The sequence below is a fragment of the Felis catus genome, chromosome B1, assembly GCF_018350175.1.
Source record: "Felis catus isolate Fca126 chromosome B1, F.catus_Fca126_mat1.0, whole genome shotgun sequence".
Lineage (NCBI taxonomy): Eukaryota > Metazoa > Chordata > Mammalia > Carnivora > Felidae > Felis > Felis catus.
In genome coordinates, this window is record NC_058371.1 from 78,003,500 (window position 1) to 78,031,364 (window position 27,865).

Consider the following 27,865-nt stretch of genomic DNA (forward strand, 5'->3'; position numbering starts at 1 on the left):
AGATTATAATTTTGTGAAAACAAGAGGTGTACACATTAAATGATGTAAAAAATACAATAACTAATGCTAACACATGAAAAGGCACAGGTTTTTTGGGTGTGTGTGTGGGGGTGGGTTGGGAGTAAATAAACAAACATTTGATTGATAGAACTGTCCCAGTTCTGTCATTCACTAGCTGAGTGACTTGAAGAAAAGTATTTAACTTCTTTGGGCCTCATTTTCTCTCCAAGTAAAATAATAGATTAGATCTAAACCCCTCAGTTTTGTCACTGACTCTCCTAGGTGATGGCAGTCACAGTTACCAACAAAAGGACTTCCAGTGAGGGGTTAGTGGAATAAGCTACATTCTGTTCTACTGCAGTCAGCTCTGAGATTAATTGGTGTTACTACTTACCTTTTTTTTTTTTTTTTTTAATTTACCACCCATTTTATTGTCTCTTATCCTTGGCTAGCTTTTCTGCTAGTCTATCTTATTTGCTTAGTAGGGTAAGCAAAACCTTTAGCTTTGAGGGGTCCGAGCTCATGATTGAAGCTCCAGGGGGCAGGTCATGGATGCTATAATTCTTGCTCGTGGGAATGGGAAACACAAAAGCGCTAAAAGAAGCACAGTGAATGGATTTCCAAGGCTCTAGATATACTTTCTAGATATACTGCTTTCTGGACACATTATTTATTAGCAGCCTTATCTTACATGGTAATTAGACTGGACACCACTGGCAGTCTAGTAACGTCCTTCTTCACTCGCTAATCTATTGGCATGAAGAGCCCAAAATGATTTTGTACAGTCCTTGATGTATCACCTGTGGAAATATCCTCGTTCTGAGAACCAGACCCAATATCTGCTAGTGGGTCACAGAGAGCGATGATGACAGGGGTTGCTCTTATTCCCACCCTTTGTTTCCTAGACCATATGTTCCACCTTTCAAAGACACAGTACCATATAATGACTGCATGAGAATATAGGCCACATCTTGAGGGACAGGGGCCCAACCTTCCAGGATGTTATCTGGCATTTTAGCTTATCTTTAGGAGACTATTTCAATGTTTTTGCATTCTGGCTGTTTTAGGATCATGTGGTCACAGTAGGAATAAAGGATCCCACAGTCATGTTCCCGCTATCACACATTCTTCCCCACAAAATTGGTCCAAGGTAATATTGCATAGGACAAATCAGATACTTTGTGTGAAACCTTGTATAGTAGGGCTGGCTAAGACAATGGGAGTAAGAAAGACAAACTGATACTCAGAAACTAAGTTAATTTTAATAATTCTGAATCCCTATCCTTTCCCAGAAGGAAGTGGTTCAAAGTGGTCAAGTTCAGAATACACCATATTAAGGGCTCAATCTTCGCCTTGGTCACTTGGGCTATTCAGCTGCTCAGTAGCTAGGTTAGTTTTGGTGAAGGGCAGTCAATGCCACTGGGTCTATTCTTAGTGTCCAGTTCTGCCACCATGGCTTCTCTGTTCATAGGTCCATTGCACAAACACTGAAGCGGCCAATAACAGAGGCAGGATGACTTCCACAGGAAAAGCCATCCTTCCCACCTTGTTGCTTAGTGCCTTTTCTTTAGAGGAGTTTGGCAGGTATGGTGGTGAAACACAAGGAACTGCAGATTCTGCGTGCATTCCCCTAGGTTCATTCACACACTTCTTCCTTAGACTTCTTTGTCTCCGATTTTCCAGTTTTTCTCCTCACAGTCTTTCTGATGCAGCAACAAAACAAGCCATTCGCTGCAGTCCAAGTATATCTAAAATTCACAAAGCTGATGACTGGGTGTATTTCTTGAAGCTCTGCCCACTGGAATACTGTCTTTCACCATTGTTATCTGGGACTACTGCTGAGTAGGATTGTAAGTTGCGCATTTGTGGTTCAATTTTGGTTCTCATGGGCATATTAAGCCAACCCATCTGTGAAACAAATTGTTTTTTTTTCCCCTCCCTCCATCAAATGGTCATAGGAAATCCTCAACAAAGCTGTGAGTATGATAAGAGAAAGAGATGTGCCACAGAGAGGTGACATGATAAAGTGGGTGCCTGTTCACATAACTGACTTTTGTCTCCCCTCTATGCTTAAATCCAATTGCAAATATGATGTTTCCATTATATAATGGATTGCTTCTGTGCCCATCAACCTGATAGGCCTGGCATATATGGGAAGCTCCAATTCCATAGCTATTCTACTGAGGCATAAGATATGTTAAGGTCACTTTTTAAACATTGGCTAGCTCTTCTGTGTAGACAATATGAGTATGCTCCAGAAATGTTGAGGAGTACATCGTGACTTTGCTACCAGGGCATGCTAGCAGATCCACAGGGCGTCCTTATCCACCATGGATACTCCCTCTAATAACATAGAATCTTCCGTGTCGTGTGGCCAAGAAGGGTTATGTGTATTGCAGTCTATATCTGCTGCACAACCTTCTTTTGCTCTGGGCTCCATATAGATTATAAGGCTTCCAAATCACTTGACAAATGGATCAGGGCAACATTGCCAAGTGTTTCATGAGCTATAGCCAAAATCACATCCTGCACAGCAACTACATTTGTGGCTACTATTTAGTTACGTTTTCAGACATTATCTATCTGCCATGATCCATCTGGTTTTTCAAAGCATCAAACTGGTGAATTCAATGCATATATGATGGGGACCACTACTTCGGCATTATTAAAAATCTTTGAAGGAGGCAGTGATCTCTGACACTTCCCAGAAGATGTGTTTTGCTTCTCGTTTATAATCTCAGCTGGATCTGGGGCTGTTTCAGTGACTGTCACCTGGCGTTTTCTACCTGCCGCTATGGTTCTTAATTTACAGATCAGGAAACCAATGTGAGGGTTCTGCAAGGTGTTAATTATATCCATCCTGATTATGCAATCAGATGCTAGACAAATAACCCCTGAGCAGGTTCATGAACTCCATTTTCTACCAGGCCTCCCCAAACCCAGCTCTAAAAAGGAGTCATGAGTATCTTTTGAATCTTTTTGTTACCAGTGTTAGCTCAACTCTTTATTCAACAATCCTTGAAATATATGGGTACAACTCCTCTGGTAAATGTCTGTATGTCTTTTTGTGGGGAAAGATTGGAGAATAGATACTGTATATATTTATTCTGACATTGCAAGATCGTTCCTGAAGGAGACCCTCCCTCCCCTACAGTCAGTGTTCATTGGGTCTGATTCATGTCTGTTTGCTGGTTAGGCGGCTTTCTATTCTGTTGGCTGAAACAGCCTTTGCTCACCTGCTCTTGATATATCTTGGCTTTGAAACTTAAGCAACACCTTTGTTAGAAGCCTTTCACTTCTCAAATACCATGGTCTATTTGCCATAACTACAGGTATCTCCTGCACATTATGGTAATTGTACCCACTTTGACTCCATCAGTTAAATGATATTACTTGGCTCCACTATTAGAAAATCCTATCTCCCTCATTGGTACCATAGGGATCAGTTACTTAACTGTCCTACAAGGATAGCCTCCGTTGGATTTCTCAATGATACCAGTACCCCCCCCCCAATTAACCCATTCTTTATCATTTGAATAAAGGGAGTATCCCTTTGGCTTTCCTGTGGAATGCAGTTATCTCTGTTTTATAGGATAAGTCTACCTTAGTATACACTCCTTTTTTGAGCCTTTTGACTCCCTCAATACTCTGGTAGGGCTGTTCTGATACTTCATCTCAATTACCATAATTTGCTTTGTGCTTAGAAGAATCAACCCATCAGGGCACCTGAGTGGTTCAGTCAGTTGAGTGCTGACTTCGGCTCAGGTCATTATCCCACGATTCTTGAGTTCGAACCCTGCATCAGGCTCTGTGCTGACAGCTCAGAGCCTGGAGCTTGCTTTGGATTCTGTGTGTGTGTGTCGCTCTCTCTGCCCCTCCCCTGCTCATGCTCTGCTTCTCTCTCTCTCAAAAATTAAATAAACATAAAAAAAATTAAAAGAAGAATCAATCCATCAGTATATTAGAATTGGCCATACATGACTTTGCCTCATCATTAAATCTTGAGTCATGATAAAGTGCCCTATATCAGTGCACTCTCCTTTATTCAATCTTTTATTCTGCAGCCACTGGGTTATCACTCACAATATCTATTCTCAGGCATGTTTTCCTGGTTTTTTGTTTGTTTGTTTGTTTGTTTGTTTGTTTTTTCCCAGTACATTGTGGCCTGATCCCAAAGCTATTTTAGTAATAATCCTTTTTATCCCATAGCAAGGACTTTATCCCCACCCCCACCATCTTGCCATGTTGAGCCTGTATTCTAGTTATTGGTCCAGAAGTACTGAGGGGTGGAGGTAGATTTTCAGAGGGCCAAGCATCATCTTGTGAGGCAACTCCATCAGATGATAAATTTGCATGTTCTCTAATAAAAGGGGACTGTCATTCTCTCACAAGAGGATGCAGTCCTTTTCTGCCAGCCCAGTGATTTCAGAAGAATCTGCAGGTACGTTCTTCTCACACATAGTCACCACATATTCTGATTTCAAGAACTCTATCAAGAACTCTAACTCTGGCTTTACCATGGAAAACTTGTAGAGGTTGAAGTTTCAATCTATTGCACCAAGTAACAGTCCACCTACTTCTTTTTCTTTTTTTGAGGCAGGAAGGGAGCGAGAGCAGGGGAGGGGCAGAAAGAGAGAAAGAAACCTGATCAGGCTCTGCACTGTCAATGCAGAGCCCAATGCCTGGCTCAAACTCAGGAACCCTGAGATCAAGACCTGAGCCAAAATCAAGAGTCAGAAGCTTAACCAACTGATCCACCCAGGCGTCCCACACCCTACTTTAAACCTCTTGTTATTGTCATAGACTCCCTATCTGTTTAGGTTAGAGGTGTTGCATAATCCAGGGCATTCCTTCCTAGCTGTATTCATCCCAGTTCACTCCACACAAGAGCACTGTGATTATGGTGCTACAGCAATATCAGGAATTATAACCATATCATGACCAGCAATGGTATCCTTAATTGCCATCTGGTGGATAAATGATTGAGTTTCAGAACACCATGTTAACAGAGTGCTTCCTAAGACAAATTCTTATACCAGCTATCTTAGTTTTAGTTTCCTTCAGAAGCAGATCCTGAGCAAGAAATAGAGTGCAAATAGTTAATTTTTCAGGTGATTTCAGAAAACACACGTGGTGGAGTGATGAAGTGGAGCAGAGAGGGAAGCAATGAAGGGTGACTCAGCAAGTATGTTGCCACCATTGACAGCTGGGCCTTAATTCCACCGGGGAACTCTAGGACACTGTGTAGAACACACCTCAGACTACAAAAAATGCACAAGCAGGCTGGGGCATTTACCCGCCAATTTCCTATATTTCTTTTGGTAGACATTACCTCTTTGACACTTTAGAGTTCCCCTGCATATAGGCCCGGGGGCAGGGTCGGGGGAAGCTCTCAAAGTTGCAAGTCTCTAATAAATACTATTATTGAAGCACTCTCATCTCTTGGCATCTATGATCGCACACTGTAGTGCCTTGAAATACTACTGACTCTCAAGTTTATTCTTCTAATTCAGGCTGCTCTCATATCCTTAGACCATTTGCCTGTTAGATATTATTACTTAGATCGCTCACATGCACCTGAAATTCTGCATATTCAAGACTCAACTCCCACCTTTCCACTTTCTAAATGGTTCCTCTTCCTGGATACCCTGAATATATGATTGGCACCTTCCTACCAGTTATCTAAATCAGCAAACCAGGGTTATTCTAGCCTCGTCTCTTCCACTTTCTCTCCACATTTACCATTCAGAAATGCCATCGTGCCTTCCAAATATCTTTTAAATTCAACTTTTTTCCCCCTCCATCCACACTGCCTTACTGCAGACCATCATTATTCTTACCTGAATTACTGTTACAGAAGCATAATTGATCTCCCTGCTTTCTACTCAATCCATTCTTCACAGTGCAGCCCCTGTAATATTTCCAAGGGTAAGTTTGATAAATTGTTCCTATACTTAAAACTTGAAATAATTCCGCATTGATCTTACATGAAGACCAATCCCATTAAGGTAGTGATCCAGGTCTTTTATGATCTGGCCCCTGTTTCCCTTATCCTCAATTCTTGTCACTTCTGCTCTTAAAGACTAGACTCTGGCATACTAAACTTCTTTCAAATCCTTCCTCTTCTCCTTTATCTTTATACATGTTTTCCCTGCCTGTAATACTCCCTTTTCACTCTCTACTCTTCCTTGACCTTGTAACTGCTAATAATTCTTTAGGTCCTAACTTAGACATTTCCTCCTAGAAGTCTTTACTCCTTGATTGCCTTGAGTGGTTTGGTTGGCCAGTTATGTACTTCTATTAATAATCTTTACTTGCTTGTCAGAATTTATCATATTCCATTGTAATTATTTTTAACTGATATCCTGTATGATCTGTGGGGGCAGCAATCATGTCTTATCCACTTTTAAATTTTCAGCAACTAACCATAGTTTCTGGAACCTATTAGGTACTTAATAAATGTCTGTTTATAGACAGATTATTTATTACCTTTAGCTCTTTAAAATATACTGTATTTCATAGATAATATACTTGGTCGTCTCTTTCTTCAGTGCCTAGTGTAGTGCTTAGTAAGTATAAGGTTTTTGATGAATGTCAGTTAACTTAAGAAATAAAGATCTTCTGGTATTGATTAGTAGGGATAACAAACACTCTGCACATCACCAATACCAGATGAAAATATCTAATGAAAATCACTACTACAATCATGTTTATGCTCAGCATGTGTAAGTCATTTTCAGTTTACTAATGTTATCCCTCTTCATAATTACATATGCAATGGTACCAAGCAAATGCTATTTCTAGATGAATTCAGAATGAAGGAATACTTGTTAAATAGTATCTGTGAATATTCCCCTAGTTATTTTGGGGAAATAAATAATTCACATACTCAAACTTGAAAAAAAATGACAAATCCCTATAAAAGTAATGAAAATCATTATCATTCCAAGATTCAGTGGTGTATTTTAAGATAAGAATTGAAGAGGCACCCTCAGGGAATTATCTTAGCGGGGAAGCCAAAGAATTTCCCCTATAAACTTTTCGCTCCACAGAACTAAATGTTAAATAGCTTCATGGTTAGAAAATGTATTCTCCCTTCCACTAGCTAAATATTTCTCTGTGTCTTGGATTATCATTTCCTAAATCTGTTATGACACGCTCCTCCAGAGTGCAGCTCAAAGACGCTTCTGCTGCTTTCCTTCATCCTTGTGAGGAATGTCTAATAACTTCCCACCAAATCCTTCATCTCTTTGTTTTGCATCATGGAAAACATATGGTCTATTTTATCCAAATAGAGTTCCTGTCAGGCAATTGAGAGACCAGGATATCCTGTTTTAAATTGGGGTTATCTGGAGGGAAATGCCACTTTGTGAAAGTATCTATTATTCTGTGTCTTGTCATGGAGATATTCATAAAATTTGATAGAATGTGGAAATGCAAGTTTGTTTGCAATCCTTTGCCACACTATAGTCAGCCCAGTCTTTCTCAGAAAGAAAGAAAAACAAATGACTCTGGAAAAGTTCTAAAATAGTACTGAGCAAAAACATTTCAACATGATTGATAAAGTCTTAAGACTTGGATATTGGTGATTGGAATGGGTGAGAGGAGTCAATGCTCCCGAACTAGTCATTTAATAAAGTGGACACATATTGGAAAGATATATTTTTGACATTTTGCATAAGGCAAAATTTCAGCAAGCTTGACTGAGCAAGATTGTTTGCTGTCAGATACACTATAGTTCTTTCATTAACATTAGATTGAATTCTGGACATGGTTCAAGCTTGATGGAGATCTACATGAAAACCCGATTTACATTTGTTGAGATTTCCATGAATTTCTGAAAAACTGACAGATCTGGTGTCGATGGAAGTACTATATATAACAAGAAAACACAACCAGCTATCTTCCATTGAGTTGGGAACATCCCTCATACCTTGACATTTTTGTCCAATTATATCAGATGCTCTGAGAAAAACAAAATAGTATCCTTTGTATATCAAAATTATTATTTTAATTTTCTTCATGCAAACTAATGAAAGTGTAGAATTTCTGTAGGGTCCACATGGGGCATTTAAAAATGAGATCCTCTTGGGGACCCGGGGTGGCTCAGTTGGTTAAGTGTCTGACTCTTGGTTTTGGTTCAGGTCATAGTTCATGAATTCTAGCCCTGCATCAGGCTCTGTGCTGACAGCACAGAGCTTGCTTGGGATTCTCTCTCTCCTCCTCTTTGCCACTCCTCCGTTCGCTCTCTCTGTCTCTCTCTCTCAAAATAAATAAGTAAACTTAAAAAAAAAATTGAACCCTTGTATCTTAAGCTGCTTAGAGTAAGATACTGAATAGAGATAATGATTTTATATGAAAAAGTAAGTGTCAATACACTGACAAAAAAATTAAAAGGTTTCACATTGTGGTGTTTTTAAGAAAAATTTAGTTTGATTTTAAATTTGTGTTTGATTTTTGGGGGGCCTGGGTAGCTCAGTCACTTGACTGTCTGACTCTTGATTTTAGCTCAGGTCATGATCCCAGGGTCATGAGGTTAAGCCCCACTTCAAGCTCTGCACTGGGCATGGAGCCTCCTTAAGCTTCTCCCCCACCACCCCCCCTGCCCCTCTCCCCCTCTGGCACATGGTGTTTTTTTTTTTTAATTGTGTTTGATTTTAAATTCCTGTAACCTGTAACATTTTATGTTACCATGATTACACTTTTATTTGTTACATTCAGAGTTCTCCTGCCCTCCAAAAGTACCTGGACATATATCCAACAATTTGTGCATTACCTTGAATTTAGTAAGTTAATATTTTCAGAGAACTTCAGACAGTTTAAATCACTTCCTGATGTAATATAATGTCAATTACTAATGAGAGATAATTACTGTTTTAAGTAGTGCTGCGATGTTAGCTTTTTCTTTTCTGTTGTTGTTGTTCTTTTTTTTAGTATATGCCTTTCAAAACACCTTTTCTTTTTTCACAGTAAAACTGATATATGTCCACGGATGTACATTAAAGTTTTAAATTCTACTAATTCATACAGGTGTAAGCAATGCAGTCACAGGTCAAATTTCCATATGACCCTTCCACCTCAAAGAAAAGATAAATGTCATTGTGTTTTTATGCAAATATAAATTGAGATGTGATAAACTCTTCTTTTTTCAATTTTCTTTTTCTAATTTTAACACCAACACCTGTTCTCTTTTTCACATATTTACATATCTCTGGCATCGTGTTTAAAGTGCATATGTTACACATTGAAATTCAGTATAGAATAGGGGAGGAGAAATAGGTGACAGAGATTGGAGAGGTATCTTACAATTCATTAAGAAAGTTATAGCAAGTACCTCAGCTCTCTTTCTTCAGTATAAAACCATCATTAATAAGAATATTTTTTTTCCTCTAGGATACATCCACTAATTCTTAACAATGCTCAGATAATTCAGTGTATGTTACTGGTTAGTAACATGAGTAGAAACATTTTTGATAATTTAAATATAAACATGCTAAAGATTTCTATCTTCAAATATATCCTTAACTTACCATAAGGAACTTTTGTTAGCACATTGATTAGATAAGATTACAATATAATTTTTTAAATGTCCTCTAAAATCATCTATTAAACATAAAAGATTCACATTGGCATTTATGTGCTGTATTTAAAAAATTCATTGTTAATGGGAAGACACCGAGTTTAAAATTTTCCACTATAGTACAAATTTACTCCATAGGAAAGTGATTGAGGAAACTATTATTTCACATAAACAATGAAGACTAAAACTATCATGCTTTTTGCTTTCAAGGGATATAGAAGAATCAATGAATAGTTCAGAATTCTTTACTATAAAGTGTCTGAGAATCGTGCTTGGTTCAGAATATTAATTTGAGTTGAGACAGAACAAAGATGAGATATTTATTTACCTCTCTAGCATATGTATGTGTCAATGAAAAGTGATAGTATAATCTACTAAGAGAAATTCTGTAGGTAAAAGTACTTCAATTTCTGTATTGTCATACTTTTTGAATAGGAAGAGATGATTTATTCATTTAAATTTCATATCAGAAGGAAGTTCAAGGTCTCAAACAGCTATCCTGGTTGATCAGTTGAAATTCATACAATAATTGCAGTAAAAATCAATGACAAATTTATTTCATGTGGGGCTCACATGGTCGCCACGTATCCTGAACATCTTTCCTTACATAATATTTTGGAGTATTCAGCACAGCCTAGAAATGCTATTCATTTCAATAGAAGCATCCTTTACAAGCTTGATCTCAGAATGATCCTGAAGTTTACAAGCTAGATTAAGTAATTATAGTCTAATCTTGGGAATAGGAACAAAACTATATGGAAGATACAGAGGAGGGAAGATTGTAGTTTCTTAGAAAACACTAGGCACTCATAAATTTAAATTTCAGTTATGCTCACAGTTATTGTTATTTGACTTTGGAATTACAGTGTATGACTAAATTTCAGTGTAGGGGGTACTAGAGAGTTCATCTCAGTAGAGTTTGCATTCTATTCAATTTTACTTCATTCTGTGTAGCTTAGGCTAATAAGGCTAATAATAAAAGAGTACCTGAGAGATGTTTTTTCCTCCAGACATCAAATCTATGATGTTTTCTCAACCTACGTCTCTAACTCTCTAACACCAACTAGGTGTCTAACAAGTCAATGCAATTCTGACACTAATTATCTGGAATTAGACCTCATATCCTAAGGGCTCAGTCCATCAAGAACTACCCCTACTTCAGATGTCAGTCACAAGTCTTGGGCCACCTGTACTTCTGGCCGGACTGGCTACAATTCAGGGGTTCCCATGAGCCTCTTCAATAACTTGCCAAAACAGCTCACAGAACTCAGGAAGGCACTTTGCTTACATTTACCAGTTTATTATAAAGAATACAAATAAACCAGAGGAAGAAGTACAAAGGGTGATGTCTGGAAGGGTCTAGAGCAGTGGACCTTGTGGAACTGGGGTGTACTGCCTGTCCTGCACCTGGATGCATTAACCAACCTAAAAGCCCTGTGAACTCTGTCACATCAGGGTTTTTATGGAGGTTTCATGAGGTAGGCATAATTGATGAAATCCTTGGCCCTTGATGATTAACTTAATCTCTAGTCCCTCTCCTGTTACTGGAGGCTGGGGGATAGGGTTGCATGTTCCAAGCTTTTAATCAAGGATCGGTCTTTCTGGTTGGTAACTAGCACCCATCCTGAAGCTGTCCAGGGGCCTGCCAAAGGTAGCCTCATTAGAGCATAAGACAATTCTGTTATTCTTATCACTCAGAAAATTCCAAGGTTTTTAGGAGCTTAGAACAAAGGAACTGGGGACAGAGACCACATATCTTTCTATGCTATCACAATTCCTATTATAAACCAAATGGGTTAATCATAGGTAAAAGGGAACTCATTGAAATTATGTTTAACTTTCTATATGATTATGGTTTTAGGTCACTAATATTGAATACTGATTTTGTATATGGAAGACACTTGAGTATTTTAAATGCCAAGGCATCTGGGCATCAGGCACAATTTCCACCCTCCTGAAAATGAGGCTAAATTGATCATGCTTCCTATGTTTTGTCAGTTGACTCCTATGATATTAACTGTTACCCTCTGTTTCCCATAAGGCTACCCCTCCATATTAGCTATTCAGTATTTTTCTATGAATTGGACTGAGTCCAAAACATTTGGTTTTTTAGTTTTAAGTTTTTATTTAAATTCCAGCTAGCTATCACAGTTTCAGGTGTAGAATTTGGTGATTCAACACTCCCATACAACACCCTGCACTCATCACATCAAGTGCCCTCCTCAATCCCCATCACCTGTTTCACCCATCCCCCCCCCCCAAGTCCCACTTCTCTCCAAGTCTCTGTGTCCTTTGGAACTGTCCTCCCAAAGTTATCAGTTTTTCTTCATAGCTCAATCATTTCTCTGTTTGCTTCCTGCTCCTTAGGCTTCACTAAAACCTGCCTCGACCCTGAGAACCTGGCTTCAGCAGGTGGCATCTCAGCTGGTAGCACTTTATCCTCTCTCTCCCATATCTTTTGGTCACAAATGGTGGGGTTCATTTCTTAGTTCCCCTCTTTGCCACTTCCCAACCATTACCCCTCCACTCCAGCCAACATTTCCATATTACTCTCTCCTAGCTTTTACCTTCCATTCTCAGGTCAACTTATCCTCATTCATTACACACACGAGCAAACAGTTGCATTCTTCTCCAAACAAAATTCAGCAAGAATCCTGGGAGCTGTCAATATACCACCCAAACTGGTCACCAGACTAGTGAAACTTCAGTCCACTGATGTTGCTGTCTCTCATTCAGATCATTTCAATCTCCCCTTCTTCCTTCTTTTTTTTCTACCATGGTCCCTGGTTCTGCTAACACTCAGAACTTAAAATGTCCTGTTCTTCTGCTTTAGTTTGTTTATTTACATTTGAGGATTTATTATTTTTTTTTCAACTTTTTTTTTTTTTGGGGGGGACAGAGAGAGAGCATGAACGGGGGAGGGGCAGAGAGAGAGGGAGACACAGAATCGGAAGCAGGCTCCAGGCTCCAAGCCATCAGCCCAGAGCCTGACGCGGGGCTCGAACTCACAGACTGCGAGATCGTGACCTGGCTGAAGTCGGATGCTTAACCGACTGCGCCACCCAGGCGCCCCATTTGAGGATTTATTAAAGTCACACAACAGTTATACCAACTATGGCATAAAGTTGCAGGAGAGATATATGTTTCTTTTGCTAAGTAAATTTATCTGATATTCGTATTGTGGCCCTTGCTTTTTCTTTGTGCTTACATTTGTCTACAATATTTTAGACCCTTCTAAAGTGCTCCCAGACTCACTGTAATTACTTCAGGGTTTTACCCACTAAAATATACTGTTTGGAGAACTTAAGAAAGAGAAATTAAAAGGTCAATATTTGGCCTTGTCCATCAATGTGTTTAATGATTTTAATATGAGAACAAAATATATAACTCTTTGCATAGTTACTTCAAAAAATGAGATTACATTGTGATAGTCTTCTGTCCTTTTTTCTTAGAAACAATTTCCCCTAAGAAAAGCTCAGGGTTCAGGACTAAATTTCTTCTGTCTTTCATGTTTGAGTGTAACTCAACTGGATAACTAAAAAGAAGTCCCTGGTTAACATAAATTATCATTGGAAGATAAAGACCTAGAGATTAGATCTGGTCCTAAGGGAAAAAATGAGAGTAGCAGAAGGAATCCAGTTCTAGGGGAAAGAGATGGTTAAACATCAGAGGAAGGGCTTGATTTGGGCCTTGGATCCCTGCTGTTACCCCTTCTTGCACTGTCCTCCCCAGTTATCCTTCCATGGGCTTCTCCCACCTTCCTTAAAGCCCTTGAGGATCTTCTAAATGTAGAAATACAAACTGGCTCCACAAAAAAAAAAAGAAAAGAAATAGAAAATAAATACAATATGCTCAACCTCCCTGCTAACACAAATACTTGGAATAAAAACAGTAATATGCACTGGGAGGTGTTTTACACAGTGAAGAATGTTTTTGGAGGAATATATTTTCGTTTCCAGTTGAAAACTTAATGTAACATATAAATCTCTAGAGGCATTTTAAAGCAGAAATGATCTAGATTTCATATTTGTAAAAGAAGTATCAAAATAGTATTACAGCAACAAAAAGACTGTTATTTTGATACTTAATAACACATTAGTATTCTGGCATAATGAAACATCAGAAACCAGCATCACCCTATCTGTTGGTGCACTATCAGGAAAAGTTTGTCCCAAACCATAAATTTAAACAGTCTAGTCTATTTACAGTGTCTCTGGACATTGCCACAATATCAAGATTTTGGGCAACCTAATACTTGCATCTTTTGATCACCCAACTCTGGTTTATGTCGCACTTTCTCTCAAATGATAACCAATAGTGCTTCAAAATTATTACAATAAAAGTACTAAGGTTGAATAATATTCTCCAAAGGATATATCTTTAAATGTTTTTCTTTAACTAATTAATTTATTTTTAAGAGAGAGAGAGACAGAGAGGGTGAGCAGGGAAGGGTCAGAGAGAGAGGGAGAGAGAAAATCCCAAGCAGGCTCCACACTGTCAGCATGGAGTCAGATGTGGGGCTCAAACTCATGAACTGTGAGATTGTGACTTGAGCTGAAACTGAGAGTCAGATGTTTAACCAACAGAGCCACCCAGGCACTGCTCTTTAAATGTTTAATTATAGCAAAAGCATAGTGTTTAATCAATCTTTATGTTTATATATATTTTTTAACTGTTTATTTTATTTTATTTTTGAGAGAGAGACAGTGTGAGCAGGGGAGGCACAGAGAGAGAGGGAAACACAGAATCCAAAGCAGGCTCCGGGCTCTGAGCTGTCAGTGCAGAGCCTGATCTGGCTTGAACCCACCAACCGTGAGATCATGACCCAAGCTTGACCTCAGATCATGACAGATGCTTAAGTGACTGAGCCACCCTAGCACCCCCTTTATTTTTTTAAATAAAGTTTATTTATTTATTTTGAGAGAGAGAGAGAGAGAGAGAGAGGAGAGCACATGCTTGTGCATATGCAAGTGGGGGAGAGGCAGAGAGAGGGAGAGAATCCCAAACAGATCCCAGGCTGTCAGCACTCACAGGCCGATGCAGGGCTCAGTCCCACGAATGGTGAGATCATGACGTGAGCCGAAATTAAGAGTGGGATGCTTAACTGACTGAGCCAGCCAGGCATCCCAATCAATATCTTTAAACATCTTTTTATTTTTATTTTTTTCATGTTTATTTTTTAGAGAGAGAGAAGGAAAGAAAGAGAGAGAGTGTGTGGGGGAAAGGCAGAGAGAAGGAGAGAGAGAGACCCCAAGCAGTTTCCACGCTGTTAGCACAGAGCCCTATTTGGGGCTCAATGTCATTAACCGAATTGTGAGACCTGAGCCGAAATCAAGAGTCAGATGCTCAACTGACTGAGCCACCCAGGTGCCCCTCAATATCTTTCGTAATATGCAGTGCATGTTTATACAAATAAGAGTGATGAAAATAAACATGTGACACACAAAAAGGAGAACCACGTGATGAAATTCAAGTTTGGTCTAAACAAGGAAGGAAAATGCCTTCAAGTACTCAAGTACATACATATGTAGGACACACACATAGTAATTCTAAAAGCTCTCTGGTGAAGGAAGGCAGAATCTACAAAAAGATCTGAAAGGGCCAGATATCAGAACAATATCTCAAACTTGGAAAGGGATGATTTCCCCTAGAGGGATCAAGATTAACTTTTCTTCAGACTAGTAGAATTAGGGGAAGGAGACCTCAAAAGTCAGAAATAATTGCCTGCTATTTAAAATCTTCTATAACACAATGAAGGTAAACTTCTTTTCTATTTCTATTCTAAGCCCATAATGCTGATATTTTAAAATAAAGTACAAAAAGAAAACTAAAAACCAATCTTACTTAGAAATATTGATGCAATTCCTAAATAAAATATTAGCAAATAGAATCCAGCAGTACATTAAAAGAATAATTCACCATGGCCAATTGGGATTAAATCCAGAAATCCAAACTGATTCAATATTTAAAAATGCATTACTAATATTCAGCACATTAATAAGTCAAAGGAGGAAAAAAACAAATGATGGTTTCAACATATGCTGATATGACATTTGAAAATTTCATTACCCATTCCTGATTCAAGAAGAAAAACTCTTAGAGAAATAGGAATCAACAGAAATTTCCTTCACACGAAAAAATATGTGTGCCAACTAAAAGCGTCATGGTAAAGAACGAAGCAGTTGAAGTATTACAATTAAAGTCAGAAATATAACAGTGATACCCACTATAATTGGTAGTGTTTAAGATTAATGAAGAAACATGTGAAACATTGCTACAAAGGGGAAAACATTATTTCATCCATTTTATTCCACAAATATTGATTGAAAGCCTATTAGGTGTCAGTCATATAACATGGCTATTAGGATATACTGCCATGGAAAGATGGATGGGCTGCAGTCTTGGAGTTTATATTCAAGTAGGGTGGATTATGTGCAAATTATATTAAGACTGCATGCCTGGAGGGGAAAAACAGTATCGACTGCATTTTAAAAATTTAGTTGGGAACTAGTTGAAAATTACTTGGGTGCCTGGGTGGCTCAGCTGGTTAAGTGTCTGAGTTTGGCTCAGGTCATGATCTCACAAGTTCGTGTGTTCAAGTCCCACATCAGGCTCTCTGCTGTCAGCAGAGAGCCAGCTTTGGATCCTCTGTCCCCCTTTCTCTCTGTCTCTCCCCCACTCATGCTCTCTCTCTCTCTCTCAAAAATAAATAAACATTAAAAAAAATTACCTTACAAACTTCAAAAGCAGGTATCAAAGATGATTGAATAAACATATTCCAGTTAAAGAAGTAACAAAAAAAAACACCCTAGAAATATAGAAAAAAGTAGATAGCACCTCTTTTAAAAAATGACAAGCTACAAGTATGAAAAATATTGCCTTTTAAAAGGAGAGACAATCTTTATTCTTGCATAGAAAAGTTTACTGTAATGATATAAATGCTTTTTAAATTAATGTATAAAGTAAATGAAATCCTAATGTGACTCATAACAGCTTTCTTTAAACTTCATAAATTTCAGCTAGAGATATAAATATCTTAGACTAAGATGAGAAATTCTAGAAAGACAGAATAATCAGGAGGGAGGAATATTCATATCAGATTTTAAGGCTTTTATAAAGCTACAATAATTAAAATACTGTGGTACCAGTAAAAGAGTAGATAATCCAATGGTGCAGATTAATGAATAAATAGGTTAAAACCTTTATTTGAATTCACTGTGTGAGAAAGACGTCATTACAGATCACTGGGAAATAACTATTCAATCACTGATGATTTTAACAGTAGCTAAAACAATTAAATTGGATCCCTACCTCAAATTTAACACCAGAATGAATTCCAGATGAGGTATAGGCTTAAATGTCTTTTTAAAAATGCAGTCATACAAGTATTGGGATGAGATGCAATTGAATATTATGGAAATCTTGGAGGAATTTCTCAGGACTGACACAAAATCTAGAAGCCATAAGGAAAGGAACTGATTCAAATTTAATACATCCTAATCTAAAACTTCTACATGAACAAACATTCCCAAGATATTAACAAAATATATTCACAGCATATAGCACAGTTGAATATAAGGAGCTCAGTGTTACACATCAGTATGATAAGAAGAAAACATTGTTTTAAATGGGCAAAGGGTATGCACAGGCAGCTCACAAGAGATATAAATTGCACAATATCAAATATGTTCCATTTCACTGAACAAGCAAAAATGAAAATGACCAAGAGATGTAACTTTGCCTATCTGATTGGCAAAAGACAAATGACTGCTACTATCCAGTCTGGGTGAGAATGAAGGCATTGGGCACTCTTTAAAAAAAAAAATTTATATATATATATATGTATATATATATGTATTTTTATTTTTTCTTATTTGAGAGAAAGAGTGGGGGGGTGGGGTGGAGGGAGCGCAACCAGGGAAAAGGGGCAGAGGAAGAGAGAGAGAGAATCCCAGGCAGGCTCCATGCTTAGTGTGGAGGCTGAGAGAGGGCTGAGGCAGAACCCAAGCAGGACTTCATCCCATAACCCTGGGATCATGACCTGAGCCAGTATCAAGAGGAGGACGTTCAACCAACTGAGCCACCCAGGCACCCCAAGACATTGGGCACTCATACAGTACTGTTAGGATCATAAATGAGTTTAGGACACACTTTTTGGAGCAATTTGTCAACTATGTCAATATTTTATTATATTATTATTTTTATTTGAGAGTGAGAGAGAGTGCGAGTGGGGGAGAGGGACAAGAGGAGATAGAGAATCTTAAGCAGGCTCCATGCTCAGCATGGAGCCCACCATGGGGCCCAATCCCATGACTCTGGGATCAGGACCTGAGCCAATATCAAGAGTCAGTCACTCAACCAACTGAGCCACTCAGGTGTCCCTTGTCAATATTTTAATTGCTAGTACCCTTTTGACTATGAATTGCAATGTTAGGAATAAGTGCTGTAAGAGAAGACAGTGTATAATGCATGCTTGCATGTACAGTCATAGTGTTTATGTTCTTTTAAATAAATATGGAAAAACCTAAATTTTTATCTTTAGGGATTGGTTAGATAAGTTTTGCTATAATGCATGTACTAGAATATTATGCAATGGTTAAAAATAATGAAGTAGATCTACATATTATTTTAGAAAAAGTCCACAGTGGGGGCGCCTGGGTGGCTCAGTAAGTTAAGCAGCTGACTTCAGCTCAGGTCATGATCTCTCCGTGAGTTTGAGCCCTGTGTCAGGCTCTGTGCTGGCAGCTTGGAGCCTGGAGCCTACTTGAGATTCTATGTCCCCTTCTCTCTCTGCCCCTCCTCCACTCGTGCTGTCTCTCTCTCTCTCTCTCTCTCTCAAAAATATGTAAATGTTAAAAAAAAAAAAGGCCCACAGTGAATTACTAAGTGAAAGTATGATGGGATAGTCTCTTTTGTATAACTCCTGCAATTCTGTTGGTTTTGGGATGTGTATTTGTAAATCCACAGACATTTGCATAAAGCTATACATCAGATTGTTTTAAAGTTCTTATCCCTAGAGAATTCAATTCAAAGAAGAAGAGAGCAGAGGGAAATGAGAATATCACATGTTCTACTATATATTCTTCTGTATTGTCTCAAATTTTGTTTTAGATAGGGAACATGCGTTACTTTCATAGTAAAAAATAACTACAAAGATGTAAAAGGTTTTTTTTTTTTCTAAAAATCAATCTGAAAATAGAACTCTCTGTTTTCCATGTTTCCTGATTCTCTTTGAGAAAAAGTTCTTTCATTTGTACTGGCATACTGGATTTCTAGCAGAAGTTAACTTTATGAACAAGTTAATAATCTACATTTTGAATTATTTATATGCACTTTGAAGCTTTAAGGCAGACAGGGCAAGCTCCGTATTTTCCTCCCCTTCAGATCATAATCCTCCCTCTGACACCATGGTCTTCTCCATATTGATGAGGCACAGAGAGCGGAAAGAATGTTAGATTTCAGATGGAAGGTGTGCTATGCCTTCTTATCTGTTACCTTCCACAAGATAACCATGAAGGGCAAAGAAGTGAATTCAGCTGACAAATGTTTAGCCATTCTGGGGTTTGGTAGTGATGCAACATAGAAAAGTAAATTAACAGATATTTGTAGGAAGAATTCTTGATTAAGGATCTCTTTCCTGCTTTGGCATAGATTGAAGGATAGCCTTCACTTCCATCCCACCTCCACCCACCACCAGCCTTAGAGGCTCGTTTGGTCCTTGGGGAAATCTGGGATTTGATTCTAAATCCCTGAGAGGGCTGTCTCTGGTCCTGATTCCTACTCCAGCAGTCCATTTCGATTCCAATGTAACACGAGAGAAATTTGTTTGTTGCAAGAAGACAATACAGGATTTATTTTGCCCAGTTCCTGCAGTTAGATCCAAAGAGCACTCATATGGACCCAATCCTCTGAAGTGATTTTTGTTTCCTTGCTGTTCTCCTGACAAGAGACCTAGAATTGGGTGTCCCATCAGACCAGAAACACAGCCCACCAGATAGGCCCAGAATCCCACAGGTTCCTAAAAAAGAATATACCTGTACTTCTATCTGTTGTGCTACTAACATTTGCCTGAGGATTGGTAGAATATGATTTTCTTTTTCCTAAACAGCGGCTCTAATCTATGAAGTTATGTTTTGTCTGTGCGCTGAGCAGTTCTCAAAATAAAGCAGTTTTTCATGTTTTCTAAAGATTCTCATTGTTCATTCATCACTATTCTGTCAAATATTTGGCACATTACTTGACCAAAAATCTGGCAGGTGTGAATGGCATTGGTTTGAATTATTTTGCCTATAATCCCTTGCCAGGACTCTGATACCATTACACCATGTCTCATCAATTCCCTGTATTTCTAAAACTCGTTCGTCTAGGAGAGTGACCAAGTCCTTCCAAGGCTGGAAAAAGAAGTCAATGCTGCACTTCGAACATGATCAGGAAACGGAGACATTGGTAGAAAACAGGAGAGACTTTACCTGGCATGACTTAACATTTCACCACGCATATTCTGCCTGTCCTTAATTTTGGAGACTAACCTGTGGGTGGGGCTGTGTGCTTCCAGGATGAAGGGGAAAAGACACATGCACGGGAAGAACAAACTCTATTTTAGCAACATACTTTGTTACTGTAGTCACAGCAGATGCAGCCCTCTTCACCAACATTTTCCTAGATCCTAATAAGCATTTAAATATTGGAAAGACACCTGAAATGTTAACTTTGGTGATCTGAGAGCCTTAAGCCACAGGAAAGTCATATAAAACAACAGTCTTTTGATCAAATTTACTTTTTAATTTTTTCCCTTTTCTTACCTGAAAACCTCTAACAGTTGTTTTAGTGCAGAGGTCATTTGTTGGATTTATCTCGAAGGAAGAATAATGTGCCAAAGCGTATATATTTTCTTTCTGATTTCTGAAGATGCTAGAAAGCCCTGAAACTTTTATGGTTAGACATAAAATCTACCATGAAATGAGAACAGACCTCTTATTTTTTTTTTTAATTTTTTAAATGTTTATTTATATTTGAGAGAGAGAGGGAGAGAGCAAGTGGGGGAGGGGCAAAGAGAGAGGGAGACACAGAATCTGAAGCAGGCTCCAGGCTCCTAGCTGTCAGCATAGAGCCTGATGTGGGTCTGGAACCCATGAACCTCGAGATCATGGCCTGAGCTGAAGTCGGACGCTTAACTGGCTGAGCCACCCAGGCACTCCAAGAACAGTGGGAAGTATGACCACAGCATAAGGCTTAAGGTGGTGTATTAGTCTGTTCAGGTTGCCATAACAAGATACCATTGACTAAATGTCTTAAACACAGACATTTATTTCTTCACAGTTCTGAAGCCCAGAAGTCCAAGATGAAGGTGTTGGCAGTTCTGGTTTCTCTTGAGGCCTCTCTTGTTGGCTTGAAGATAGCGACCTTCTCTCTGTGTCAGTTGTACATGCACATCCCTGGTGTCACCCCGCTCTGTCTATAAGGACATCAGTCATATTGGATTAGGGCTCCATCCTAAGGACCTCATTTTAACTTAATCACCTCTTTAAAAAACTTATCTCCAAATATGGTTACATTGAGGTACTGAGGATTGGGACTTTGACATAGGAAGAGTCCTATGGGGCACAATTCATCCCATAATGAGGGGTGTGAGAACATGCTCCGATAGAAGGTATATAAACAGAAGGAATATGCAATGATGTGTAGCAACATTCACAGGCCCCAAGGAGAAACTATAATGACTAATTAGAGCCAGTGTCTGTAGAAGGAAATTCCCTGGGTTCTCCAATGACAATACTGACTCTTCCACTCGCTATGACCCTCAGGAATCCCTTAACTTCCCAGAGTCATCCTAGATCCTTCATCTGAAAAGTAAAGTAAAAACAGAAAAATCCACTCACATGAACCACCATGTGAGGTTCAAATAAAATCTATACAAGTATTTTTTTTTCTTAATGCAATCTATAAATGTAAAATGGTTTTATAACCAAGGATTCTCTAGGAAATTCCTTGGTGGAGGTGAGTTCTGAAGACCATTTTGAAGAGAGGAGAGAGCTGGCAGAAGGAAGAACACATTTTCCGTGGGAGGATCGTCCATGTTCATAAGTATTTTTTAAGTGAGCAGTGATTTAGAAGATCCAATTTTGACCAGCTCAAACAGAGCAAACAGTGCAAGATATACTTTCCATTTCTTCCTCAGTCCTCACAGTCTTAATTTTTTGTTCTTTGTGTTTTTGTTGTTGTTGCTAATTTGGGGAATTGTACACATAACTGGCTACATGGCCTTAGTCACTCCCATATATTTTACAGTACCTAGTTTCCACGTGTATCAAACATCTGCTTAGCCAATTCACAGAGACTCAGTTATGTAACAGATGAGAAAGTTCTTTGAAATGGTTAAAAAGAAAATATTCAGTTAGACATTGATGACATTTTATATAACAAACTAATTTTTATCCAGCACCTAGCACATGACAAGAGCTGAATTAATGTCCATTGCCTGCAAATGGTAGTTTTAAACAGAACACTACATTGTTCAGGAGAGTGCAATTCCAAGATGATACCTTTGGAATACAGTTCTCAGTATTATTGTAGGAAGAGGAAATGATAGAAACAGGATGGCCAGCTGAGATGCATACCAGGCATGATTTGATTGGGATCTGCCCAAAGACTGTGAAATGGAGGGGGAAGGGATAACATACTCTGAGAACTGGCACCATCAGCAGGTAAGTACAGAATAGGAGAAGGTTAAACACACTGGCCAGCCTCGCAGCATATGAAGCAAGTTTCTTCCTTATGGAATTAAAAAGTGTGGTTTTATAGGCTTTCTTTGAATGTTTATGCAATGCACAATACATTGCTTAGTCTGCAAGATTATTCTATAGAATAATAATCTTTACTCTTAGAACTTGCATAGAATTCTGCTCAAGTTTTCTTTTTCTCAATTTCACTCTCCATTACTCCTACTTACGCTCTATGTAACTACACAATGGAGATCAAAATGCTGTTTATTTTCCTTAGCGCTCAGCTTTTTCCATCTCTCTCTGTCACCACCAACAAAAGTGTCCCTCCTTGTGTATTTAGATATTTTCCCATTCTTTTTCTTATTTTTGACTCCACATCTTTATAATTTTCTTGTGCTGAAAATTGACATGGAGTAGCTTTCTGGATCTCATAAAATGGGTATGGCAGATTATTTGAAAAACTGGCTATATTGTATTCCTTCCTATAAACATACCCTTTCCATGTTACTTAGTTTTTTTCCCATCAAGAGATGGATTCCACTCCCCTACACCTTCAACCTGGGCTGGACTTGTGACTTGCTCTGGCCAATAGAATGTGGCATAATGTAGCATAAGTGTACAAATTCGAAGTTCAGGCTTCAAAAGAATCGTGATTATCTGCTTTGTTGCAAAATTCTGACTATCCAGTGTGTGGGCTAACATGCTAAGGGATGAGACCTTGTGTTTCAGAAATGAGTTACCCATGGGACACCTGGGTGGCTCAGTCGGTTGGGTGTCTGACTTCCGCTCAGGTCATGATCTCGTGGTCCATGAGTTCGAGCCCCGCATCGGGCTCTGTGCCAACAGCTCAGAGCCTGGACCCTGTTTCTGATTCTGTGTCTCCCTTCCCCGCTCTAATCCTCCCCCGCTCACACTCTGTCTCACTCTCTCTCTCAAAAGTAAACATTAAAAAAATCTTTTTTTTTAAATAAATGAGTTACCCAACTGACTGTAGACACATAAGGCCAGCTGAGCCCAGAAGAACCAGCCATTTGAGCTTAGCCTAAGTTGCTGGCTCAGAAAATCACAAGCTAAATGAACACATTTTGAGGTGGTTTGTTCTATAGCAAAAATTATTACAATGGGCTACCGAGGACATTTGTGAAGTCTCCCCTTTTCTTTGATGAGAAATATTTGCAGCAGTTTCATACAATTCTCACATCAGTGTGTTACTGTATAAAGGTTGTGCAATAAAATAGTCTCTCAAGGACGTTTCAAATTCTTTAATTTTATATTATATATTATATATTCAGATATATTCTTTTTTCAGATATATTCATTATTAATGACATTTGGGACCTTCCAATATTCTTAAATATTCCAAAGCAAAAAGGTACACTATTTTCATTTAATTTCACACTTCTAACATTTCCTGTGATTTCATATATGAAGAGGATCTACGAGTAAATAGAATCCAGAAAATGTTAATTTTCTTGATGCTGTCAAGGAGAGAACATTGGCTTGGTGCCATTGCTGCTTTGGGGTCATAGCCAACCTGGGAATGAACAGCTGTTGTTATTCAGAAAAATTCAGACAATATTTGGGAAGGTATTAATTTAGAGGACAAAAACCCAAGAGGAAAATAGAAAAACAACAAACTAAATAAGAATAGCATTTTTAGACTGTAAAAATACCTAATGATTCCAGAAGTGTTTAATATATCTTCCAATATAGTCCAGAGGGGGGCAAAGTAAGCAGGATTTGGAATGTCCCTAGCAAGGCATTCGAGAGGCAACATGGCATAGTGAAAGTATATGGGATTTGGGGTCAGAGAAGAAGATTTTAGTTCTTTGGGCTACAGCAATTTTCATGTGTTCTCATTCACATAGAAACAAGTAGCTTTCGGCTCTGTTTATGAATCTATAACACACACCAGTTTAAAATATATTAATGATGTATATATAAAGATTCAGATTATTTCTTTCTCCTATTCTCTAAAGCAGTAGTTCCCAAAACATGGTATGAGTTCCCAGAGGGCCCAGAGACAAGAAACTACAGTAAGAATCTAGCTGTCTTCCATTAAGCTGTACATTGAGATATTTAGAAATACTTAAAACAATTCTATTCTTCTCACTATTTTCTTTGATTTGGAAAATACTTTTTATTAAAAATATTACTTGTGCTAATTTGTAATGAGTTTGTTTTGTTATTTTAAAATGGGTTAATAAATATTTACATTTGTTCTTCATTTTAATTTCTAATATTGTAAATACTAAACATAACCCATATGAATGAAATCCTTAACATACTTAATACTTTTTAAGAACATAAATGGGAAACTGAGACAATAAAATTGAGAACCACACCGTCCAGAAAGTTTGGTCAGATATTATTATTCCCATTTAATAGATTGGGAACAGAAGAATTAAAAATGAATTTACTTGAAGGTGATTTATTGGATGGTGATCTAGAATGAAGAACATCTAACTCAAAATTCCATTCACATTTTAAGTTTACTTTTCCCCAATGAGTTTTTTTTTTGTATTTCTAACATTTTTTATTGCTCAAGTTAAAATATAATAAAAATACACTGTTTTAGAGTGCACAATTCTCTGAATTTTAACCCAAGTTTAGATTTATAGAACCATCATTCCTGAAGGGTACCAGAATTTGCCATCCCAAAATATGTCTCTTTGGCATATGGATTATTTTGAGCTAATGGCTATTGAGAATCCGTAGGTGCAGGAAAAACTTTAAAAACAGGATACAAGTTTTCCTTTTATAATAGAAATTTGCATTTATAAAGAAATTTTCACACAAAGGGACACTTTCCTGGTCTTTCATATGCCATGTAATTGGATTGTATCTTGGACATTTTGAATATTATGCTAGAGTTCTCAGGGTCTTGCCCAAGTCTTCTGAAGAATGTTGACGTCTTTCTTTTAGCACACAACTGACCTTGTTTGTTTCAGTTTTCAAGTTCTGCCTTATGGGAGTTGTGGTCTTAATGTCACTTCCTTTGTCAGTAACTTTGCAGTATTATATGGATCTGTCTTATGTGTGTTCCCACCTGTGGCCATTCTGAATCCTGGGTGGTGATCTACCTTGCAGCTCAGTTCTCAAAGTTGGAGGTATGTTATTATGTGTCAAAGCTATACATGTGTGTCTTGGGAGTGTTCCCATGAGCTCATGAACTACCTTTTCAGGTCACTTTCCCAACTCTTTTCTTTTTTGACCTTCCTAGAACTTTTTGGGCTCTCTGGGGCTCTTCTTTTCAGTTCAGCCAGAAAACTGGGGCTTTATTTTCCCAGTTCTGTCATGTACTCCCTGCAATTGTAAGCATTTCCTGAACTGAGATGCAGCAAGAAAAAAAGCAACAAGTGCTTGCCCCACTCTTATGGGGTCTAATCTCTGATTTGTAAGGAAGCTTCTACTTCCTCATTGTGCCTCCCTTAGCCATCATGGTTGCTGTTGCTTCCACTGCCACCACTAATTGCACTGGATTGCTTGAGAACTGGGAGAGGACAGAAAGGAGAAAAGGAAACAACAATAGCACAGAGATTTTTATCCCACTATCTTTTACCGTTAGAAGATCCCTTTCCCATCTTGCAAGCTGTAACTTAACGACTCTTTCTGTGAGAATGCCAACTTCTGAGTATCAGGCTACATTGAGACCAGTTCTGCAGATATCAGAGACAAAAAATGGTAAGATAACTGGTGATTTAGTGGCACTTAGAATTATGCCCCCCCCCCCCATCTGCCTGTTACTATTTACTTTTCAGTGTTCTCAAATAGCTCCTCATGCATTCTGTCCATGTTTTGTTGTGCATTCAGTGGCAGAATGTGCTCATTCCATCTTACCAGACACCAGAACCCCAATAAACTTTTTGCAATCGTGTAAAAGTGCTGAAATACCTAAGAAAAGATCTTCAGAGTTGGTATTAGGGAAATGTGATGCTTGGACTTTATAGCCTCAATTTACTCCTGTGACTTCTATTTCCATTTGTGAGCTTTTATTTTCTATCACTGATAACTCTATACTCAGGAGGAGCTGATCCAATCTTAACCAGAAGTGCATTTTCCCCTCAAATTTTTATAGTTCCTTTGAGGTATAATTGGAATGTTTAAATAAAATTGTATTAAAAAGCATGGTCAAGAGAACAAAAAGATGGGCCACAAACAAGGAGAAAATACCTGCAAAAGATACACCTGATAAAAGACTGTTATCCAAAATATAAAAAGAATTCTTAAAACTCAACACTAAGGAACAACTTGATTAAAAAATGGGCCAAAAACCTTAAAAGATACCTTACCAAAGGTAATATAGATGTCAAACAAGCATATGAAATGATGATCCACATCACATGCCATCAGGTAAATGCAAGCTAAAACAACAATGAAATACCACCAGACCCTTATTAGAATATAATCTCAAACAAATCTAAACACTGACAATACCAAACGTTGGTGAGGATATGAAGCAAGAGGAGCTTTAATTTATTCCTGGTGGGAATGTGAAATGGTACAGCCACTTTGGAAGACATTTTGGCAGTTTCTTATAAAACTATACACATTCTAACCCTACAACCTGGCAAAGGAGTTGAAAATGTATGTACACATAAAAACCATCATGCGGATGTTTATAGAAACTTTATTTATAATTTCCCAAACTTGGAAGCAACCAAGATGCCCTTCAGTAGGTGAGTGCATAAATAAAATGTGATATATCCAGTCAATAGAGTATTATTCAGCACTAAAATGAAATGAACTACCAAGCCATGGAGGAAACTTGAATGCATATTACTAAGTGAAAGAAGACCATCTCCAAAGGCTACATGATGTATGATGCCAACTATATGACATTCTAGATAAGGCCAAACTGATATAGCAAAAAGATCAGTGGTTTCCAGGGAATGAGGGAGGGAGGATTGGAAAGGCACAGCACAGAGGATTGTTAGGACACTAAAAAGACTCCACATAATACTGAAATGATAGATGCAAGTCATCCAGACATTTATCAGACACATTGAATGTGTAATACCAAGACTGAACTCCAGTTTAAAGCATGGACTTCAGGTGATTATGATATGCCAAATGTAGGTTCATCAGTTGTAACACTCTGGTAGGGGATGTTGATAATGGGGGAGGATATGCATATGAGGAGGCAGGAGTATATGGGAAATTTCTGTACCTCCCTCTGAATTTCACTGTGAATGTAAAACTGATTTAAAAAATAGTCTTAAAAAAGGAATGAACTTTTGACATATGTTACAACATGGATGAAACTCAAAGACATTATGCTAAGTGAAATAAGCCAGACACAAAGGGGTAAATATTGTGTGATTCTACTTGTCTGAAGCACCCACAGTAAGGACAGAAAGTAGAACAGTCATTACAGGGGCTGGAGGGAGGAGGAGAAAGGGAAGTGTTGATTAATAGGTATTCATTTTCAGTATGGGATGATATACAAGTTCTGGAGATGGAGACCAGCGATGGTCATACAAAAATGTTAATGCACTTAACGCCACTGAACTGTTGCACTTAAAAAATGGTTAAAATTTAATATTTTGTAATGTATACATTA

The 27,865-nt window shown here is 38.2% G+C and overlaps 1 protein-coding gene and 1 long non-coding RNA gene across 22 annotated transcripts in view; one reads left to right on the plus strand and one right to left on the minus strand.

Annotated features, from left to right (window-relative positions):
• The window catches only part of IQCM (IQ motif containing M), a 674,133-nt gene that overhangs the window by 512,056 nt on the left and 134,212 nt on the right, over nt 1–27,865 (plus strand). The gene's annotated exons all lie outside the window — the stretch shown is intronic.
• Nucleotides 20,672–27,865, minus strand: part of LOC111560034 — a 37,395-nt gene continuing 30,201 nt past the window's right edge. For all 3 annotated transcript variants that reach the window (XR_006597356.1, XR_006597355.1, XR_002741488.2), the window contains 2 exons: nt 25,865–25,961; nt 20,672–21,035 (listed from right to left, as the gene is read on the minus strand). This is a non-coding gene — a long non-coding RNA (uncharacterized LOC111560034). The remainder of the gene's footprint in view (nt 21,036–25,864; nt 25,962–27,865) is intronic.